General features: G+C 44.8%; 2 long non-coding RNA genes across 2 annotated transcripts; both read right to left on the bottom strand.

The window, feature by feature from the left end:
• Positions 1 to 6,319: 6,319 nt before the first annotated feature.
• Positions 6,320 to 9,109, bottom strand: LOC125555483 (uncharacterized). The gene is made up of 3 exons (XR_007304723.2): positions 8,643 to 9,109; positions 7,016 to 8,559; positions 6,320 to 6,508 (listed from the first exon to the last, which is right to left on the bottom strand). It is a non-coding gene; the product is annotated as an uncharacterized LOC125555483 (long non-coding RNA).
• Positions 9,110 to 19,001: 9,892 nt separating this feature from the next.
• LOC147967697 (uncharacterized) lies at positions 19,002 to 21,800 on the bottom strand. Its single transcript, XR_015603190.1, has 3 exons — positions 21,334 to 21,800; positions 19,707 to 21,250; positions 19,002 to 19,199 (listed from the first exon to the last, which is right to left on the bottom strand). It is a non-coding gene; the product is annotated as an uncharacterized LOC147967697 (long non-coding RNA).
• Between the last annotated feature and the right edge of the window lie 1,145 nt (positions 21,801 to 22,945).

Below are 22,945 nucleotides of genomic sequence, written 5' to 3' on the forward strand. Positions count from 1 at the left end.
TTCAGGCGGAGGTCCTCCATGTAGGCCTCGGCGGCGGCCTCCGCCTTGAGGCGCTCCCTTGCCCGTCGATCCTCCCGCACCATTGCCGCGCTCACCACCCCCAGCTCCGGCGGGACGAGGTGGACCGACGCTGTCCTGAAGGGGACGTTCAGCAGGGCGACGACGCTGTGGTACCAGACTTGCCGCCGGTCGTACTCCATGGCAGCGAGCTCGTCCGTGTGGAACGACCCAACCCACTTCCTCTTGTGGGTCTCCCGGTCGGTGATCTCCGCCGCCCACGTCCCCCACGAGCCCTACCAGACGCCGAGGTGGGTCCTCGTCGGCGGCCGCGGCGGAAGGAGCTCCGGGAAATCCTCGAATCGGGTGGGGCGGGCGGATCAGGCGAGCAGCAGCGGCTCGAGGAAGCGGCGGCGGACAATGACTCACGGGCGTGGCAGTGCGGATCGACGGAGGGGACTTCTGGCCACCGCGACCGCCCATTGCGAGGAGAGGGGAGGGCAAGGGAACGCGCTGGTGGCGGGGCGAGGGGGAGAAGAGGAAGCAGAGAAGGCGAAGAGAAGAAGAGAAAAAATTTCTCGGCCGCCTCGAGCCGGAGTAAATATACTCGTGGGATAAAGGATGGAGTAAGTTTTTTACTTCACTAACTGGGATAAGGGATCGGCTACATGCGAATTATAGGAGAAAAAAACACAAATATACTCCCTTATGGGCGATAAGGGATCGGATAGAAATGTTGTAAGACTATGAGGAGTTGCATCCACAATCGCTAACCACCAATATGCGAAGTACTGGCACTGTAATATGTTTTGTGTTCTGTTTTGCGAAATCTCCCAAACTCTAGCATTGTTGCATTGTGTCTGCGTTATGTTTTGTGGAATGGGAAAGCTCTATTATGTTGCGTACCATGGTCACAGCAAAAGTACAATAATTATTCAGAGGAACCGCACATGTGCCTCACATATTCTATGGCTCTGGCCTCGATCGTTGGAGTCGTCAACTTGCTTAATCCCGTCCCAAATCAAACATGGAGAATTGTAACATGGTGGTCGAACTGAGTTGATCGACACCTTTTTGCAGATGAAGATACTGATTTTGTGGTGTCCACCTGCTGCAATCTCTTGCTGATTAATAGTATCTCTCTGCTACGTGGTCTTTAGATAGATGATATTATTCCTTGCATGATTGGATTAGGCCAGCTTAGTTGGTAGGTGTAGATACACGCATCACCGGTAGTCCGGCACTAGGCTACTCGCAACAGCATACTTAGCTAACAGTACAGTACTATTTGTCTGAGATAATGATATACTGTATGTTGCACGTCAATTTTATGGTTGGGTGACTATTACACACACCAACAGCTGTGCTATTAGAAGCCGTCCTGCCCGAACGATCTGGTCACTGAAAGAGGTCATGAACAATTGAGCAGCAACATCATAATGGTCTTGTTGAAGGCATTGTTTTTGCAATGCGTGTGTGTCGTCAATGCGTGTGTGTCGTCCATGCGATACTTTCTGCCTAAGCTAAGCAGCAACATCAGTATCCGCATCATCGTTCCTTCTGACTATTCTGAGCTCGTGACATGCAACATCCATCGCCATTAACAATCCAAAAAGTTCTCGACAGAGAGTATATTTTATTAACTTGAAATAAAGCATCATATAGATACAAACATAAGTGTATAGCTATGGTGCATAGAAACGCACACGATGTGACGGCAGTTGCGGTGGCCGCTTGGACGGCGGGGGGGCCTCTTCGATGTGACGGCGGTTGCGGTGGCCGCTTGGACGGCGGGTGGCATGATGCGGCGTCGCTGACCTTTGTCTACAGGTCTGGATCAGGAGGAGGGTGGCGTGGGGGCTGCTGGCTTCGCCCTAATAATGGTGGTTTGGCCCTAGCGCTCTTATTTCGCCAAGTTGTCTTTCTACCGGATGTCGACCTCTTGAATCTGGCCGCCGACAAGTTTCGGTCTTCTCCGCGGAGATCTATACAGATTTGCATATGTCGCTCCTAAATATCTAGATCAAAAATGTTTCGATCGCGCACGCTCACATTATCAGCCAGCACGGCTTCAAGAGGGCGCCGCGCGAAGTTTCACTTTCTTATTGGTGCATTTCTAAGTCAAGATTTCCAAGGCATTGATAGAGGTGGAGACAGTCATGGCGGCTACAATTGAAGGTCTTGAAGCTTTGGCGGAAGGGGGTATTGGATACGATGAAGACTGTGCGCCAGGTGTTTGATGACTTGCAACAGCGGCCTCGGCAAGCGGGGGTGACAGCATTGGAGGACTGCATTTTTGGTGTTGCTTCTTGAGTATCGAGTCTCGATTCCCAGGGTTAAAACCCAAAGTCTGGACTTTATTGGTTGCACCTAGTAATGGCCTTGTTGAAGGCATTGTTTTTGGGTGAACTTGGACTTTCTCTAGGGTGAATATAGTCAAGATCTTTGATTGGGCAACGACAACGCTTGTGCATTGTTTCTTTCTTGAAGGTGTTGCTTTTGAAGAACCTCTTTTGTATATGGGTGTTGTCTTTGGTGGTGGTTAGAGTGCTCCTGATGCTAGTGATTCATCACCGTGGCATGGTCTTTTTTCTTCTGTTCTTTTTATTTATTTATTTGGTTGTGTGTATTCTTGATGCCTTTGGACATGTTGTTGGTACAGACGCCAGGTGTAATTGGTATCTTCGCGGTATTAATATATTTTCTTTGTCAAAAACGTAAAATTTAAAGCATGATAATAATGTTTTTTTCTTACATATAACCCATTAAAACAACTACTGAAGTTTTTGTGTGTGTTGCGATGATCTGTTTTCACATGCATTTCATTTCAAAATAAAATTCTGGTTCCTGCAATGAAGATAGCAGACCTAAATTGTTCGGTGTAAAATTCCAGCATCCCGCAGTTGTGACAAAAATGCATCCTACGTCCATTGATCACAATCTAGAGCTAGCTAGGAAAAGAGACGTCTCTACTTACCATGACAAGTTACAAACATTCTTATCATTTAAAAGGTACGCGTCACATTTTTTGTCACAATTTTTGAACATCTAGAAATAGTTTTTTGCTAAATTATTTAATGTCAAGCTCATCTATGGACCAGGTTGGGCAGATGCAGGAATAATTGTACTACCTTGTCTGAAATAATTGTGCATTTAAATTCCCACGAGAATAGTCCACATCAATCGAGGCAGCAGGCTAATCACCTGTTGATCTGACACGGATCGATGGAGCTAATTGCTTCCTACTCGCCATTAAGTTGTCAGCTATCTGCAAATTGCAATTGCAATTGTACTGTCTGCATTGTGTGTCGATGATTTCTGCCTAAGTAGCATCATCATTGGTAGAACAACTATTCAGACAAGATGAGCAAGAAGATGATAAGATTCCCTCATAATTATTCTGAAAATCGGCAGTAGTTGGAGTCAACTTGCTTAATTCTGTGTGCATGCATGCAGATCAGATCAGATCAGCATGGAGATTCGTTGCAGGTTGGCTTCGAACATCAGCTTTTTTTGCAGATGATTCCGTGGTATCCTTGTTGTGCAATCTCCTGCTGATTTCTACACAAATCTTCGCGTAAGATCAATAATATATAACTTAGGTTATCCGTAATGGGAGTATCATAGGTAGTATAATGCATGTCAACTAAGCAATTTTGATGAGTGGTATAGAATTAAATGAAGAAATAGAGGCTTGAGTATCATATTAAATGATGTGCTGCTTTGTGTCATGCATGACAATAAATGTAATCCTTTATGATATCAACATATGATATTATGCATTAGGGATATAGTATCATATACTAGTATCATATGCATAATACTAGTATATGATACTCAGGGCCGGCCCTATGTTTTGGGAGGCCTAGGCGAACTCGACAACATGGGCCCCTATGTCCTAAGTCCTAAGACCATATATATGTATGCGTGTGCGTTATATATATGACTTATTAAGAGTAACTTTTAGTCACACATCTTTAGTTTAAAATTTGACTATAATAATTCAAATGACTTCATCGAGAACAATAATAACCAAATTTGAATTGATTCCATCAACAACAATAATACTAAAAAATCGCAAAATGAAACTAACATGACATGATTAATTACCTCAAATAAGAACCAAATTAGACTGACTCCATCGACAACAATAATACTTCAGTGCTTCAAAAAAGGTTTCTTCGGGAGTAGTTTCTTGCCCCTGTTCTTCAATGACATCAACATTGCTTGAAGATGTAAAGAACTTATTCAAAGAATCCTTCAATGGTAGAATTTTCGGATCACTTTCTTTCTTTTTCCTTCTTGTTTCAGCACCCGACAATTGCTTCTTCTTAGGTAACATGGCAGGCTAATGTCCTAAAATCATGAAGAAAAGATCAAAAGAGGATACAAAGATGCAGAAGTCTGCCATTACATATCAGCATGAATGCAGAAGTGAACTGGTGGCTGATATGAATGCACAGATGGCAAAGAAAGATGCAGAGTTTGAGAAGTTTAAGCAGAATTATGATGTGCTACTGAACCTGACAAGAGCTCAAGCTACAGTCATCCAGAACCTGAAGTTGAAGCATATTACTGATAAGCAATTGCTTACTGAAGCTAAGATGAACTTGGAGTTGAAGAATGCAGAGCTCACAAAGTCTGAGGAGAAGCTCACCCAAGATAAGCTAGAGTTGAAGTTTCAGGTTGCTGATTTTCTCAAGGGGAAGGAAAAGCATGGTGAAGAGAAGGGGCAGCTAGAGCTTCAGATTGCTGAGCTGATTAGGGCAGAGGAGAAGCTGAAGGAGAAGATCAAGGGGATCCAGGCCATCTTAGAGAAGTGAAGAAAATGAATATGAGAGTAGTGGGCAATGCTGACCTTTTGGGCATGATGGTTGTGTAGTGTATGGCTCTACTAAATGTGAACTTCTCTAAGATGAACTATGGCTATGTATGTATGTAGTAGATATGCTTTTCATCCTTTTGTGAGAAAAGGATGAACTATGCATCTAAACTCCACTATGTATTGTGAACAATGGTTGTGTACTTTATAATATGTTGAACTGTCGTAAGTATTGTGCGTTATGTGTGTTATGTTTGCTAGATCAAATATTCTGTGTTATGCTTGCTAGACTTCAGATTATGATTTCTCATGCACTAGGTTTTGATGATTATGTTAGCATTGGAAGACTATTTGATGGTTATGTTAGCACTGGATAATTAGATGGTTATGTTATATCATGCATTGGAAGCCTATGTTTAGGTGGCTCTGTCAACCCCGAGTCACCGTAAACTCTAATGGTTAGGTTTAGGTGGCTCCGTTGACCCCGAGTCACCATAAACCCTAATGGTTAGGTTTAGGTGGCTCCGTCGACCCCGAGTCACCATAAACCCTAATGGTTAGGTTTAGGTGGCTCCGTCGACCCCGAGTCACCATAAACCCTAATGGTTAGGTTTAGGTGGCTCCGTCGACCCCGAGTCACCGTAAACCCTAATGGTTAGGTTTAGGTGGCTCCGTCGACCCCGAGTCACCGTAAACCCTAATGGTTAGGCTTAGGTGGCTCCGTCGACCCGAGTCACCGTAAACCCTAATGGTTAGGCTTAGGTGGCTCCGTCGACCCCGAGTCATCGTAAACCCTAATGGTTAGGCTTAGGTGGCTTCCTCGACCCCAAGTCACCGTAAACCCTAATGGTTAGGCTTAGGTGGCTTCCTCGACCCCGAGTCACCGTAAACCCTAATGGTTAGGCTTAGGTGGCTCCGTCGACCCCGAGTCACCGTAAACCCTAATGGTTAGGCTTAGGTGGCTCCGTCAACCCCGAGTCACCGTAAACCCTAATGGTTAGGCATAGGTGGCTCCGTCGACCCCGAGTCACCGTAAACCCTAATGGTTAGGCTTAGGTGCACTACAAGAAATTTGTTAATCCATGACAGTATCAGTCCGTCACAAAATAGTGAAAAACTATCATGGATGGGCGTCCATGACGGATTTGTAACCTGTCATGTATATCGCGTCATAATTTGATAATGTGCACTCCATGACGGATTTTTGGCCGTCATCGATTTGCCCTAGGCCCGTCCGGCCCTGAACAAGCCCAAAACTTCATGACAAACCTATCCGTCATGGATGTACATGACGTGGCAGCTGATGTGGCATCATGGTGGATTGGGCCTTCATGCATTTATTTAATATTTTATATTCTTTCTAGTTTGCATTTTGTACACATTAATTATACTAGCATGTTCCAGATTATTATTGGCCTTGGCTTGTCCAACCCATCTTCGGCCCAGCATGCCGAATATTTGATCCACATGAAAGAAGTAAATAATCTCTATTTAGCAAAAAAAAACAATACTGGAGTGCACAACTACAAAATTCTGATCAAAATAACATATTAAAATTACAAATCAGTCACACTGGACATTTAGATACACATAATATGTGTATCGTGTTGACAGTAGTATCACTGTGCTATCCAAGTGGAGTAACCCTTCTAAACCAAACTCAAGTGTCTTCTGTTCTATCTCAATTACCTGCAAAAGAATAGCAGAAAAAAATGTGAGAACTATCGACATGAGAAATCTATTATGGGAATCATTCAGACAAACCTCTATTTAAAATGACACTAATTAGCTCACCCGCAAAAAAATGACAAGTGCAGGGAACAATATACAGCAACATCAGATATTTCAATTAACATGCACATTTTAGCAGCAGGCAGAAAAGGATTTGGCATGCAAAAAGAACACAAAAATAGGTCAAATATAAATATTAAGAGTGAGATGGTTGGTGGAATATCTATCCTGGAAAATTAGGGCATCAATCAGTTACTATATGTGGATAGAACAAATCTTTACTAAGATCATTGAAATAAATGTCCTACTAAAACAAAGAACATGAAATATTATTAAATATGTATATTTCAGTCAACATGTCTGTCATGAAGCATATTTTCAGTCCTCCACTAATATCAAAATGACACATGCATACCTAGAAATCACTATAAGCATTTTATAAAAAAAATCAAGTAACATGACTACCATTAAAATATGCGCTGCTAGCTGATTTTAATCTCCAACAATACATCACCAATGCTTTCAGGAAGCTATTCAGACCCAAGTAATTCCTGCTAAAAACTTGCATAAAATCCAAAACACATACAAAACTATATAAGTAATACAGCGAGCTCCGAAATAAATCCAGAGTAACTAGTCATCTATCTACATGTGCACAACAAGAAAAATGGGTGCACCACAAAATAAATGTTATCTTCTTCATTAGATTTTTCAAGATTGTTGCCTTTTCAAGTCGCTAAGTAGCAGTTAAGTACATTGCAATTATATGATTTTGGCACAAAGCATTGCACAGGAATTAGAGCACTAAGAGTTCTGATTCATTGTACAAAAAAATAAGATTTGACACAGCACATGGAACTTCAAGCGGCTTGTTTGTCATTTCGCTTCTTTGTCAAGTATTTTAGGTACCTATAGAAGGAGACAGGGAGATAGAATTTGCATGTATGATGTATCTAGAGATTAAATTGTACAGCTACATGTGTGGGCAGTCGAGAGCTACATGAAAGTTTATTATCCAATAACCAGAAATCATATAGGTTGAAAACTGCATAGCTAAAACAAGCCCATTAACTATAAACAATAAATGTCATATTTATATGAAAAGAAATTGGCGGAAAGAAAACAGAAAATACTCTCCTTATTCTTGAATTTGAAAGCTTTTTGACCTCTATAGTAATCATTTCAGTAAGTATAGGACCAGAATCATGAACTGAATTTTTAGTTAGAAGAACAAGCATTGAATTACGTGTATTTTCAGTCAAGCTTACTTCCAGAAAACATTGAGCCCTAGCAGAACATAAGGGCAAATAGATGCTTGAGTAAAGTGTATGAATAACATAAAGGGCATGTTCAGGAAAGGGATGTGCAGATATCATCACCAAGTAAAAAAATGTTTCTAGTCCATGTGAGATATTCAAATTATGCAGGCAAGGGCAGTGCAGATATCATCACCAAGTGAAAAATGTTTTTAGCTGTACAAAGACCATTAGATGCACTGACCGGTGTGGGATCCATCACCATTATGTGCATGCAGAAACATTGGACACTGCAGTAAAATTTACCTACAGAATCTGCAAATATGAGTTTTTCTTCAGTTAGATATAAAATGGTATGAGTTTCTTAATACTAAAAGCTGACAGGATAAATCTTGCAGGCCATTACTCTGAATTATAAGTGTACAAGTACAAAACAATGCTTGAACTGCAACAAGAACGGAGATTTGCCTAATACTTTTTGTTTGCAGTACAAAAAATGAATGTGCTTCACAATGTGACTAGAAAGGAACAAATCACAAACAATCAGTAATGAACGAGTAACCCTCAGTGGTGCTTCTGCCCTTGCTGTTCGTTTTAATGTCGAACAAGGTAGACGCCCAGATGTTTTCTCTGTACTGGTTCAACATGGCCAACGAGGCCTCCAGCCATCCTTTAACAGGTACGGCTAGATCAATCCATGGCCGGTGTTCTGCCCCAAGTGTTTTGCTCGTCCTGGTGGTACTCTGTACTCCTCTGCAGAGCTCCAATAAACCTTATATTAGCGGAGACGAGCAGAGGGGAACGGTAGGGTATGGGACCGGTGCAGAGGTACGTACTGGGTCTTTCCGGTTGGAGAAGGTGAACGGCGACGCATAGAGGAGGCTGCGCACCGCGGATGGAGAAGACGACCACGATGATGAGGGGAGCGACGGTGGGGCGGCTGACGGACAATTTGACCGAGCCACAGGTCGCCAATGTACTCTGCATCCGTGGCTGTGTTGCCACCTCCTGTACGGTTGTACCTCACCTCAGCTCGCCGCCAGATGGAGCTGGATCAATGCACGCCGCCAGCGACCTTAGGGCCATCCAAATCCGGCAGTTGGTCCCCCCGCCACCGCTGCCGCCTCAGATCGAGGGGTATGACTGGGATGCAATAACTCGAGGGGCCGATCTGAATGGGGAGAGCCGTGGAATGGGGAGGAGTCCCGGGCGGTATAGATGTGGAGGGGCTCGACGCGGTGTGGTTCGGGGCCGGCCCGTCGGTGCAGGCACCGACATGGAGCGGCGAGAGGAGGAAGGTGAAGTGGCGGCGGCTATGGTTGGTACGGGAGATGGGAGAAAGGTAACTAGGGTTAGGCTGGTGTGGACTCTGTAGTTAAATGGGTTGGCTTACAATTTCACTCCCCGCGCTCGTGACTTAAAATTTTCCTTCGCGCGCGCTCCTTCACAGTTTTGCTCTTTTTTTTCTACACGTCGATTGCTTCCAACTGACATGTGGGCCAGACAAAGGGCATGCACGACACATCATCAGGAGCCATCCATGACGGTCCAATCATGGATCAAGAAGTAAAAGGCTAGGCCTAGCTAGTCGATCCATGACAATTTCCATGACAGTCCCTCGATGTCCGTCATAAAGGCAGTACAATTGAGGCCCATGCACCACTTGCTAATATGTGACGATTTTCATGACAGTTTATAGGAACGTCACCACAAATTCGTCACAGATTAACAGGTTTCTTGTAGTGGTGGCTTCCTCGACCCTGAGTCACCGTAAACCCTAATGGTTAGGCTTAGGTGGCTTCATCAACCCTGAGTCACCGTAAATCCTAATGGTTAGGCTTAGGTGGCTCCGTCGACCCCGAGTCACCGTAAACCCTAATGGTTAGGCTTAGGTGGCTCCGTCGACCCCGAGTCACCGTAAACCCTAATGGTTAGGCTTAGGTGGCTCCGTCGACCCCGAGTCACCGTAAACCCTAATGGTTAGGCTTAGGTGGCTCCGTCGACCCCGAGTCACCGTAAACCCTAATGGTTAGGCTTAGGTGGCTCCGTCGACCCCGAGTCACCGTAAACCCTAATGGTTAGGCTTAGGTGGCTCCGTCGACCCCGAGTCACCGTAAACCCTAATGGTTACACTAGTAGAAAACAGGGCTTGGTCCAGGCCGGGTCAGCCCATTAGTCCCGGTTCAGTCCAGAACCAGGACCAATGTGGGCATTGGTCCCGGTTCATGAGCCCAGGGGGCCGGCCAGGCCACGTGGGCCATTGGTCCCGGTTCATCTGGACCTTTTGGTCCCGGTTGGTGGGATGAACCGGGACCAATGGGCCTCGCTCCTGGCCCACCACCATTGGTCCCGGTTGGTGGCTTGAACCGGGACCAAAGGCTCCCCTTTAGTCCCGGCTCATGTCACCAACCGGGACCAATGAGGTGCCTATATATACCCCTCGCTCACGAACAGAGCACCCCAGTGCTCTGTTTTTCTCTGGCCGAGGGGGAGAGGGCTTGGTGGTGCTCTAGCTCACCTCCTATGCACACAAGGTGTTCGATGGAATGCCTGAGCCACACTACTTAAGCTTTCTCCTCTCCAAGCTCGACCTCCAAGCTCCATTTTCCATAATATTTGTCTAGGTTTAGCGGTCCGTCACGCCCCGTCCCCGTCTTCACCGCCGTCGATCACCCGCGCCGAGCTCATCGCCGGCACCACCGTGGTGAGCCTCTTGTTCTTATCTTCTTTCTGAAAGGAAAAATATTCTTACTTGTATGTTTACATAGATACTTGTATTATTTTCTTACTTTTATTATTGCATCTTATATAGTGCGATGGTTTTGGTATCCGCCCCCGTCGGCCCTCGTCCTGTCTATGATTCGGATGTGGTATATATATTATCTTTATAACTATTGGTTCATTTATTGTTTATGAAAATTATGCCGACCAACGTGACATAGATTTTATTTATGTAGGATGTATGTGAATCGGAAATGCCAACCGACCCTATTGTCGAGAGGTTAAATTTAGTTGAAGAAGAAAACAATTTGTTGAAGGAAAAAATAAAAAAAATTGAGGAGGAGAAGATGATATTGGAGTTTCATGTTGAGGATGTCGTCGATGATCACAAGATCAAGATGGATGCAATGCGCTTGAAGATTAGAAAGATTAGAAAATATGCCATTCATACCGAGGCTTGGTAGCCGTTGGATCAATTGTTACCTTGGTTGCGATTATGATCGCATTTGTTTTCGCATTGAAATGTTTTACATAGTTTCTATGTATGTTTTAATTAATTAGATGCTCTAGAGAGCTATATGTTGTTAGATGAGAACTATGTATGCACTTTGGTTTTAATGTGATGATGAACTTCTATTAATTTGGACACTTAATTATATATAATGCACGCAGATGAACCGGTAATGGATGTACGGTGACAGACACACCTGCGAGTACATTAAGGGCGTGCATGAGTTTCTCGATGCGGCTGAGGCAAACAAGCAGAATGGTTTTATGTGTTGTCCATGCACTGAATGTGGGAATACGAGGTCTTACTCTAACAGGAAAATCCTTCACTCCCACTTGCTTTACAAGGGTTTCATGCCACACTATAATGTTTGGACGAGGCATGGAGAAATAGGGGTTATGATGGAAGACGGCAAAGAAGAAGAGTATGATGACAACTATGTGCCCCCTGAATACGGTGATGCTGCAACGGGGGGAGCTGGTGAAGATCAAGAGGAACCAGACGATGTGCCCAATGATGCTGCAACGGGTGAAGCTGTTGAAGATCAAGAGGAACCAGACGATGTGCCCGATGATGATGATCTCCGCCGGGTCATTGTCGATGCAAGGACGCAATGCGAAAGTCAAAAGGAGAAGCTGAAGTTCGATCGCATGTTAGAGGATCACAAAAAAAGGGTTATACCCCAATTGCGAAGATGGCAACACAATGCTCGGTACCGTACTGGAATTGCTGCAGTGGAAGGCAGAGAATGCTGTGGCTAACAAAGGATTTGAGAAGCTACTGAAAATATTGAAGAAGAAGCTTCCAAAGGATAACGAATTGCCCGACAGTACATACGCAGCAAAGAAGGTCGTATGCCCTCTAGGATTGGAGGTGGAGAAGATACATGCATGCCCTAATGACTGCATCCTCTACCGCGGTGCATACAAGGATCTGAACACATGCCCGGTATGCGGTGCATTGCAGTATAAGATCAGACAAGATGAGCCTGGTGATGTTGACGGTGAGCCCCCCAGGAAGAGGGTTCCTGCGAAGGTGGTGTGGTATACTCCTATAATACCACGGTTGAAACGTCTGTTCAGAAACAAAGAGCATGCCAAGTTGATGCGATGGCACAGTGAGAACCGAAAGAAAGATGGGAAGTTGAGAGCACCCGCTGATGGGTCGCAGTGGAGAAAAATCGAGAGAAAGTACTGGGATGAGTTTGCAAAGGACCCAAGGAATGTATGGTTTGCTTTAAGCGCGGATGGCATTAATCCTTTCGGGGAGCAGAGAAGCAATCACAGCACCTGGCCCGTGACTCTATGTATGTATAACCTTCCTCCTTGGATGTGCATGAAGCGGAAGTTCATTATGATGCCAGTTCTCATCCAAGGCCCTAAGCAACCCGGCAACGAAATTGATGTGTACCTAAGGCCATTAGTTGAAGAACTTTTACAGCTGTGGAATGGAAACGGTGTATGTACGTGGGATGAGCACAGACGGGAGGAATTTAACCTTAAGGCGTTGCTGTTCGTGACCATCAACGATTGGCCCGCTCTCAGTAACCTTTCAAGACAGACAAACAAAGGATACCATGCATGCACGCACTGTTTAGATGACACTGAAAGTATATACCTGGACAAATGCAGGAAGAATGTGTACCTGGGCCATCGTCGATTTCTTCCGACCAACCATCAATGTCAAAAGAAAGGCAAGCATTTCAAAGGCGAGGCAGATCACCGGAAGAAGCCCGCCATGCGTACCGGTGATCACGTACTTGCTATGGTCAATGATTTACACTACGTAATCTTTGGAAAGGGTCCCGGTGGACTAGCTGTTCCGAATGACGCTGAGGGACACGCACCCATGTGGAAGAAGAAATCTATATTTTGGGACCTACCCTACTGGAAAGACCTAGAGGTCCGCTCTTCAATCGACGTGATGCACGTGATGAAGAACCTTTGCGTGAACCTGCTAGGCTTCTTGGGCGTGTATGGGAAGACAAAAGATACACCTAAGGCACGGGAGGACCTACAACGTTTGCACGAAAAAGACGGCATGCCTCCGTAGCAGTATAAAGGTCCTGCCAGCTACGCTCTTACGGAAGAAGAGAAAGAAATCTTCTTTGAATGCCTGCTCAGTATTAAGGTCACGACTGGCTTCTCATCGAATATAAAGGGAATAATAAATATGCCAGAGAACAAGTTTCAGAACGTAAAGTCTCACGACTGCCACGTGATTATGACGCAACTGCTTCCAGTTGCATTGAGGGGGCTTCTACCGGAAAACATCCGATTAGCCATTGTGAAGCTATGTGCATTCCTCAATGCAATCTCTCAGAAGGTGATCGATCCAGAAATCGTACCAAGGCTAAGGAGTGATGTGGTGCAATGTCTTGTCAGTTTCGAGCTGGTGGTCCCACCATCCTTCTTCAATATCATGACGCACGTCCTAGTTCATCTAGTCGACGAGATTGTCATCCTGGGACCGTATTTCTACACAATATGTTCCCCTTTGAGAGGTTCATGGGAGTCCTAAAGAAATATGTCCGTAACCGTGCTAGGCCAGAAGGAAGCATCTCCATGGGCCATCAAACAGAGGATGTTATCGGGTTTTGTGTTGACTTCATTCCTGGCCTTAAGAAGATAGGTCTCCCTAAATCGCGGTATGAGGGGAGACTGACTGGAAAAGGCACTCTTGGAAGAGACTCAATAATATGCAGGGATGGATATTCTTGGTCTCAAGCACACTACACAGTTCTACAGAACTCTACCTTGGTGACCCGTATGTGGATGGACACAAGAACAGTCTGCGCTCCAAACACCCAGAGCAGTGCGACGACTGGATTACATGTGAACACATCAGGACTTTCAGCAGTTGGTTGGAAACACGTCTCAGAGGTGACAACACTGTTTGTGATGAGTTGTACTTGTTGTCCAGGGGAACATCTTTGACTGTATTGACTTACAAAGGATACGAGATAAATGGGAATACATTTTACACGATCGCCCAAGATCAAAAGAGCACCAACCAAAACAGCGGTGTCCGCTTTGATGCAGCAACCGAGAGCGTAAAGGACACATATTATGGTTACATAGTGGACATATGGGAACTTGACTACGGACCTGATTTTAAGGTCCCTTTGTTTAAGTGCAAATGGGTCAATCTGTTAGGCGGCGGGGTACAGGTAGACCCACAGTACGAAATGACAACAGTGGATCTGGAAAATCTTGGGTACACTGACGAACCGTTCGTCCTAGCCAATGATGTGGCACAGGTTATCTATGTGAAGGACATGTCTACCAAACCGAGAAAAAGAAAAGGTAAGGAAGCGAATACATCATACGATGAGCCAAAGCGCCACATAGTTCTTTCAGGAAAAAGGGACATCCTGGGAGTGGACGGCAAGACAGACATGTCTGAAGATTATGAAAAGTTTCATGAAATTCCTCCCTTCAATGTCAAGGCTGACCCAAGCATCCTGATAAACAATGAAGATTATCCATGGTTACGGCGCAATAAGCAAATGACACAAGCGAAGAAAAAGTGAAGACTTTCTCCCGCAACTATTATGATGATACCATGCCAACTTTGTAACACACGAACATGCTACCATTGTCCGTTTTGTACATGCACATGCTATGTGGGTGAAATTATGATACCATTGCCAACTTTCAATTTTTTCAGAGTTCATTTGAAATGCTTTCATGTCTTATGGTTCGGCCCTCGTAATACCATGACCATTTTTCCCTGGCCCATGCCAACTTTTAACTTTCAACTTTCTAAAACTAATGGCACTAACAGAAAGTTTATAATTTTGCTCCTCGCCCCTGGCCCATGACCATTAGTCCCGGTTTGTGCCACAAACCGGGACTAAAGGGTTGGTCCTCGTTGCGGGCAGAGTTTAGTCGCACCTCGCCAACCGAAGGGGGCTCACACCGGTTTATAAGCCCTTCCCTCTCTGCCTTGTTGAGCACCTCTCAAAGTGAAAATAGATGCCCTAATAGAGAAAAGTTTAACCTAAATTCATAGTGAATTTCTCTGAAATTCATAGAAATTTACTAGGAATTTAGGTTGAATTTTCTCTATAAGCGCATCTATTCTCATTTTTTTAGTAAGTTAATCACAAACTTGTGATTCAAACAATTTTCAAAGAATTCAAATTTTAACTATTCAAATTTGAAAACTAATGGCACTAACAGAAAGTTTATAATTTTTCAAAAACTAATGGCACTAACAGAAAGTTTATAATTTTGCTAACCTAAAAGCAAACAGAATTAAAAATTAAAGCAAAAAACAAAAGAAAATAAATAATGCAAAAAACAAATCAAAAAACAGGAAAAAAAACTATTCCTATAGTAAAGTTAATCACAAAATAAAATAAATAAAGCAACAAAGAAAACAAAAAAAAGTAAAAAAAGTGTTTTCAAATTTGAAAACTAATGGCACTAACAGAAAGTTTATAATTTTTCTAAAACTAAAAGCAAAAGGAATAAAAAAATAAAGCAAAAAACAAAAGAAAATAAATAATGCAGAAAACAAAACAAAAAACTGGAAAAAATAGCAACAATAAGTATTTTGTTGTAAGTAGAAACAAAATAAAATAAATAAAGCAACAAAGAAACAAAAAAACAAAAAAAGTGTTTTCAAATTTGAAAACTAATGGCATTAACAAAAAGTTTATAATTTTTCTAAAACTAAAAGCATAAAGAATTAAAAAAAATAAAGCAAAAAACAAAAGAAAATAAATAAAGCAACAAAAAAATAAAAAAAAATGCCACCTACTGGGCCCCCACGGCCTGAATACGACTAGAAACCCATCCAAGGGCCAGGATTCAGGCCCGCAGGAGGCCCAGTAGGCCCACAGGTATTGCAGTGACAATTAGACCCGTAAGCCTGCAATGGAGAGGAGCTCGAGAGGGGTGCGGCAGTGGGGCTTATAAACACTGCGCACCCCTCTCAACTAGCGAGGTGGGACTAAACTTTCGACGCAGCAGCCGCACAAGGCCTTTGGTCCCGGTTGGTGGCACCAACCGGGACTAAAGGAGGGCATTGGTCACGGTTCGTGGCACAAACCGTGACCAATGCCCCCCTTTAGTCCCGGTTGGTGCCACCAACCGAGACCAAAGGCCGCCGATTCCCGCCCTTTGGGTTGCTGAAAAGAGGCCTTTGGTCTCGGTTGGTGGCACCAACCGGGACTAATGCCCACCTTTAGTCCCGGTTGCTACCACAAACCGGGACTAAAGGCTCTGCTATATAAGTCCACACTTAGGAAATTTTCGCCAACTACTCCATTCCCCATCGCCGACGCCGCCAGGCTGCTCGTCCTCCTCGTCGTCGTCGCCGCGCCCTGCCCCATCCCCGCGTGCTTGCCGTCGTTGCGCCCTGCCCCGTCGCCGTCGCCGCGCCCTGTCGTTGTCGTCATCATCGCGCCCTCCTTCCCGTCGCCGGCCGCCCTGCCCCGAGCCCCGCCTCCTCGTCCCCGTCGCCGTGTGCCACCCCGAGCCCGCGGCCGTCCCCGTCGCCGTGTGCCACCCCGAGCCCATCGTCCCCGTCACCGCGTGCCGCCCCGCGCACGATGTCCCCGTCGCCGGCATCCCCGAGCCCGCCGTCCTCCTTCCCGTCGCTGGCCTCCTCTCCCCGTCGCCGCCCGCCCCCAGTGAGCTCCCCCCTTTCCCATCCCCATCGCCGACGATGCCACCCATTGCCGCCGCTGCTCTCTGTTTATGGATATGGCTATATATGCATGTATTTTCTCTGTGTATATATGTTCATATATGCAAAAGTTACATTTTTAGAAAATCATCTATATATGTTCATATATGGAAAAGTTCTATATGAATGTGGCTATATGTATGTTCATGGAAAATAATTTTGCTCGATGATCTTTTTGTTCACGATGTTCATATAATTTTTTTCATGTATGTATAAATGTCGATATGAATTGTACCTATGATGTTTTTTTATTCATAGATGAATATGTATGTGGCTATGTATGTGTATGTGGCTATGTGAATATGCAAAGAAGAGGAGATGAAGAAGATGATATATTTTCTTATTCGTGGGTGTGTCGAGAGGGTCATCGATAACTTTAGTGAATTTTAGGTTATTTTCATTTTAGGTCATTTTAGGTCGTGGGTGTGTCGAGAGGGCGGCCAAGGGGTCGAGGGTCGTCGAACATGAGAGGGGGGATGATAGATGATGATGAGGGGGGAGGGGGGACGTCGGACATTCATGAGAGAGGCGGGGAAGAAGGGGAAGAAGAGGGAGAAGAAGAGGGGGTCGAGAGGGGGTCTAGGGTCGCCGAGGGGTCGAGGGTCGTCGAACATGAGAGGAAGAAGAGGATAAAAAAAGAAGAGGAATAAGAAAAAAAGGAGAAGAAAGAATAGAGGAGAAGATCTCCTCTATTCTTTCTTCTCCTCTTTTTTTTCTTCTTCTTCCTCTTTTTTTTACCGGGAACGAGGGTCGTCGAGGGTCGCCGAGCGGTAGAGGAAGAAGAGGATAAAAAAGAAGAGGAAGAAAAAAAAGAGAGGGGTCGACGGTTGCCTAGGGGTCGAGGGTCGAGAGGGGGTCTAGGGTCGCCGAGAGGGGAGAGGAAGACGAGGAGAAATAAATAAGAAGAAGAAAAAAGAAGAAAAAGAAGAGGAGAAGAAGAAAGGAATAGAGGAGAAGAAGAGAAAATTAGAATATATATATTCTATTTTCTCTTTTCTCCTCTATTCCTTTCTTCTTCTCCTCTTTTTTTTCTTCTTCTTCCTCTTTATTTTATCGGGAACGAGGGTCGTCGAGGGTCGCCGAGCGGTAGAGGAGAAACCCTAAACCCTAAACCCTAAACCCTAAACCCTAAACCCTAAACCCTAAACCCTAAACCCTAACCCTAAACCCTAAACCCTAAACCCTAAACCCTAAACCCTAAACCCTAAACCCTAAACCTCACCGTAAACTCTAATGGTTAGGTTTAGGTGGCTCCGTTGACCCCGAGTCACCATAAACCCTAATGGTTAGGTTTAGGTGGCTCCGTCGACCCCGAGTCACCATAAACCCTAATGGTTAGGTTTAGGTGGCTCCGTCGACCCCGAGTCACCATAAACCCTAATGGTTAGGTTTAGGTGGCTCCGTCGACCCCGAGTCACCGTAAACCCTAATGGTTAGGTTTAGGTGGCTCCGTCGACCCCGAGTCACCGTAAACCCTAATGGTTAGGCTTAGGTGGCTCCGTCGACCCGAGTCACCGTAAACCCTAATGGTTAGGCTTAGGTGGCTCCGTCGACCCCGAGTCATCGTAAACCCTAATGGTTAGGCTTAGGTGGCTTCCTCGACCCCAAGTCACCGTAAACCCTAATGGTTAGGCTTAGGTGGCTTCCTCGACCCCGAGTCACCGTAAACCCTAATGGTTAGGCTTAGGTGGCTCCGTCGACCCCGAGTCACCGTAAACCCTAATGGTTAGGCTTAGGTGGCTCCGTCAACCCCGAGTCACCGTAAACCCTAATGGTTAGGCATAGGTGGCTCCGTCGACCCCGAGTCACCGTAAACCCTAATGGTTAGGCTTAGGTGCACTACAAGAAATTTGTTAATCCATGACAGTATCAGTCCGTCACAAAATAGTGAAAAACTATCATGGATGGGCGTCCATGACGGATTTGTAACCTGTCATGTATATCGCGTCATAATTTGATAATGTGCACTCCATGACGGATTTTTGGCCGTCATCGATTTGCCCTAGGCCCGTCCGGCCCTGAACAAGCCCAAAACTTCATGACAAACCTATCCGTCATGGATGTACATGACGTGGCAGCTGATGTGGCATCATGGTGGATTGGGCCTTCATGCATTTATTTAATATTTTATATTCTTTCTAGTTTGCATTTTGTACACATTAATTATACTAGCATGTTCCAGATTATTATTGGCCTTGGCTTGTCCAACCCATCTTCGGCCCAGCATGCCAAATATTTGATCCACATGAAAGAAGTAAATAATCTCTATTTAGCAAAAAAAAACAATACTGGAGTGCACAACTACAAAATTCTGATCAAAATAACATATTAAAATTACAAATCAGTCACACTGGACATTTAGATACACATAATATGTGTATCGTGTTGACAGTAGTATCACTGTGCTATCCAAGTGGAGTAACCCTTCTAAACCAAACTCAAGTGTCTTCTGTTCTATCTCAATTACCTGCAAAAGAATAGCAGAAAAAAATGTGAGAACTATCGACATGAGAAATCTATTATGGGAATCATTCAGACAAACCTCTATTTAAAATGACACTAATTAGCTCACCCGCAAAAAAATGACAAGTGCAGGGAACAATATACAGCAACATCAGATATTTCAATTAACATGCACATTTTAGCAGCAGGCAGAAAAGGATTTGGCATGCAAAAAGAACACAAAAATAGGTCAAATATAAATATTAAGAGTGAGATGGTTGGTGGAATATCTATCCTGGAAAATTAGGGCATCAATCAGTTACTATATGTGGATAGAACAAATCTTTACTAAGATCATTGAAATAAATGTCCTACTAAAACAAAGAACATGAAATATTATTAAATATGTATATTTCAGTCAACATGTCTGTCATGAAGCATATTTTCAGTCCTCCACTAATATCAAAATGACACATGCATACCTAGAAATCACTATAAGCATTTTATAAAAAAAATCAAGTAACATGACTACCATTAAAATATGCGCTGCTAGCTGATTTTAATCTCCAACAATACATCACCAATGCTTTCAGGAAGCTATTCAGACCCAAGTAATTCCTGCTAAAAACTTGCATAAAATCCAAAACACATACAAAACTATATAAGTAATACAGCGAGCTCCGAAATAAATCCAGAGTAACTAGTCATCTATCTACATGTGCACAACAAGAAAAATGGGTGCACCACAAAATAAATGTTATCTTCTTCATTAGATTTTTCAAGATTGTTGCCTTTTCAAGTCGCTAAGTAGCAGTTAAGTACATTGCAATTATATGATTTTGGCACAAAGCATTGCACAGGAATTAGAGCACTAAGAGTTCTGATTCATTGTACAAAAAAATAAGATTTGACACAGCACATGGAACTTCAAGCGGCTTGTTTGTCATTTCGCTTCTTTGTCAAGTATTTTAGGTACCTATAGAAGGAGACAGGGAGATAGAATTTGCATGTATGATGTATCTAGAGATTAAATTGTACAGCTACATGTGTGGGCAGTCGAGAGCTACATGAAAGTTTATTATCCAATAACCAGAAATCATATAGGTTGAAAACTGCATAGCTAAAACAAGCCCATTAACTATAAACAATAAATGTCATATTTATATGAAAAGAAATTGGCGGAAAGAAAACAGAAAATACTCTCCTTATTCTTGAATTTGAAAGCTTTTTGACCTCTATAGTAATCATTTCAGTAAGTATAGGACCAGAATCATGAACTGAATTTTTAGTTAGAAGAACAAGCATTGAATTACGTGTATTTTCAGTCAAGCTTACTTCCAGAAAACATTGAGCCCTAGCAGAACATAAGGGCAAATAGATGCTTGAGTAAAGTGTATGAATAACATAAAGGGCATGTTCAGGAAAGGGATGTGCAGATATCATCACCAAGTAAAAAAATGTTTCTAGTCCATGTGAGATATTCAAATTATGCAGGCAAGGGCAGTGCAGATATCATCACCAAGTGAAAAATGTTTTTAGCTGTACAAAGACCATTAGATGCACTGACCGGTGTGGGATCCATCACCATTATGTGCATGCAGAAACATTGGACACTGCAGTAAAATTTACCTACAGAATCTGCAAATATGAGTTTTTCTTCAGTTAGATATAAAATGGTATGAGTTTCTTAATACTAAAAGCTGACAGGATAAATCTTGCAGGCCATTACTCTGAATTATAAGTGTACAAGTACAAAACAATGCTTGAACTGCAACAAGAACGGAGATTTGCCTAATACTTTTTGTTTGCAGTACAAAAAATGAATGTGCTTCACAATGTGACTAGAAAGGAACAAATCACAAACAATCAGTAATGAACGAGTAACCCTCAGTGGTGCTTCTGCCCTTGCTGTTCGTTTTAATGTCGAACAAGGTAGACGCCCAGATGTTTTCTCTGTACTGGTTCAACATGGCCAACGAGGCCTCCAGCCATCCTTTAACAGGTACGGCTAGATCAATCCATGGCCGGTGTTCTGCCCCAAGTGTTTTGCTCGTCCTGGTGGTACTCTGTACTCCTCTGCAGAGCTCCAATAAACCTTATATTAGCGGAGACGAGCAGAGGGGAACGGTAGGGTATGGGACCGGTGCAGAGGTACGTACTGGGTCTTTCCGGTTGGAGAAGGTGAACGGCGACGCATAGAGGAGGCTGCGCACCGCGGATGGAGAAGACGACCACGATGATGAGGGGAGCGACGGTGGGGCGGCTGACGGACAATTTGACCGAGCCACAGGTCGCCAATGTACTCTGCATCCGTGGCTGTGTTGCCACCTCCTGTACGGTTGTACCTCACCTCAGCTCGCCGCCAGATGGAGCTGGATCAATGCACGCCGCCAGCGACCTTAGGGCCATCCAAATCCGGCAGTTGGTCCCCCCGCCACCGCTGCCGCCTCAGATCGAGGGGTATGACTGGGATGCAATAACTCGAGGGGCCGATCTGAATGGGGAGAGCCGTGGAATGGGGAGGAGTCCCGGGCGGTATAGATGTGGAGGGGCTCGACGCGGTGTGGTTCGGGGCCGGCCCGTCGGTGCAGGCACCGACATGGAGCGGCGAGAGGAGGAAGGTGAAGTGGCGGCGGCTATGGTTGGTACGGGAGATGGGAGAAAGGTAACTAGGGTTAGGCTGGTGTGGACTCTGTAGTTAAATGGGTTGGCTTACAATTTCACTCCCCGCGCTCGTGACTTAAAATTTTCCTTCGCGCGCGCTCCTTCACAGTTTTGCTCTTTTTTTTCTACACGTCGATTGCTTCCAACTGACATGTGGGCCAGACAAAGGGCATGCACGACACATCATCAGGAGCCATCCATGACGGTCCAATCATGGATCAAGAAGTAAAAGGCTAGGCCTAGCTAGTCGATCCATGACAATTTCCATGACGGTCCCTCGATGTCCGTCATAAAGGCAGTACAATTGAGGCCCATGCACCACTTGCTAATATGTGACGATTTTCATGACAGTTTATAGGAACGTCACCACAAATTCGTCACAGATTAACAGGTTTCTTGTAGTGGTGGCTTCCTCGACCCTGAGTCACCGTAAACCCTAATGGTTAGGCTTAGGTGGCTTCATCAACCCTGAGTCACCGTAAATCCTAATGGTTAGGCTTAGGTGGCTCCGTCGACCCCGAGTCACCGTAAACCCTAATGGTTAGGCTTAGGTGGCTCCGTCGACCCCGAGTCACCGTAAACCCTAATGGTTAGGCTTAGGTGGCTCCGTCGACCCCGAGTCACCGTAAACCCTAATGGTTAGGCTTAGGTGGCTCCGTCGACCCCGAGTCACCGTAAACCCTAATGGTTAGGCTTAGGTGGCTCCGTCGACCCCGAGTCACCGTAAACCCTAATGGTTAGGCTTAGGTGGCTCCGTCGACCCCGAGTCACCGTAAACCCTAATGGTTACACTAGTAGAAAACAGGGCTTGGTCCAGGCCGGGTCAGCCCATTAGTCCCGGTTCAGTCCAGAACCAGGACCAATGTGGGCATTGGTCCCGGTTCATGAGCCCAGGGGGCCGGCCGGGCCACGTGGGCCATTGGTCCCGGTTCATCTGGACCTTTTGGTCCCGGTTGGTGGGATGAACCGGGACCAATGGGCCTCGCTCCTGGCCCACCACCATTGGTCCCGGTTGGTGGCTTGAACCGGGACCAAAGGCTCCCCTTTAGTCCCGGCTCATGTCACCAACCGGGACCAATGAGGTGCCTATATATACCCCTCGCTCAC

This window comes from Triticum urartu, chromosome 5A (genome assembly GCF_056163025.1).
Source record: "Triticum urartu cultivar PI428250 chromosome 5A, HENAU_Tu73, whole genome shotgun sequence".
In the NCBI taxonomy this organism is placed as follows: Eukaryota; Viridiplantae; Streptophyta; class Magnoliopsida; order Poales; family Poaceae; genus Triticum; species Triticum urartu.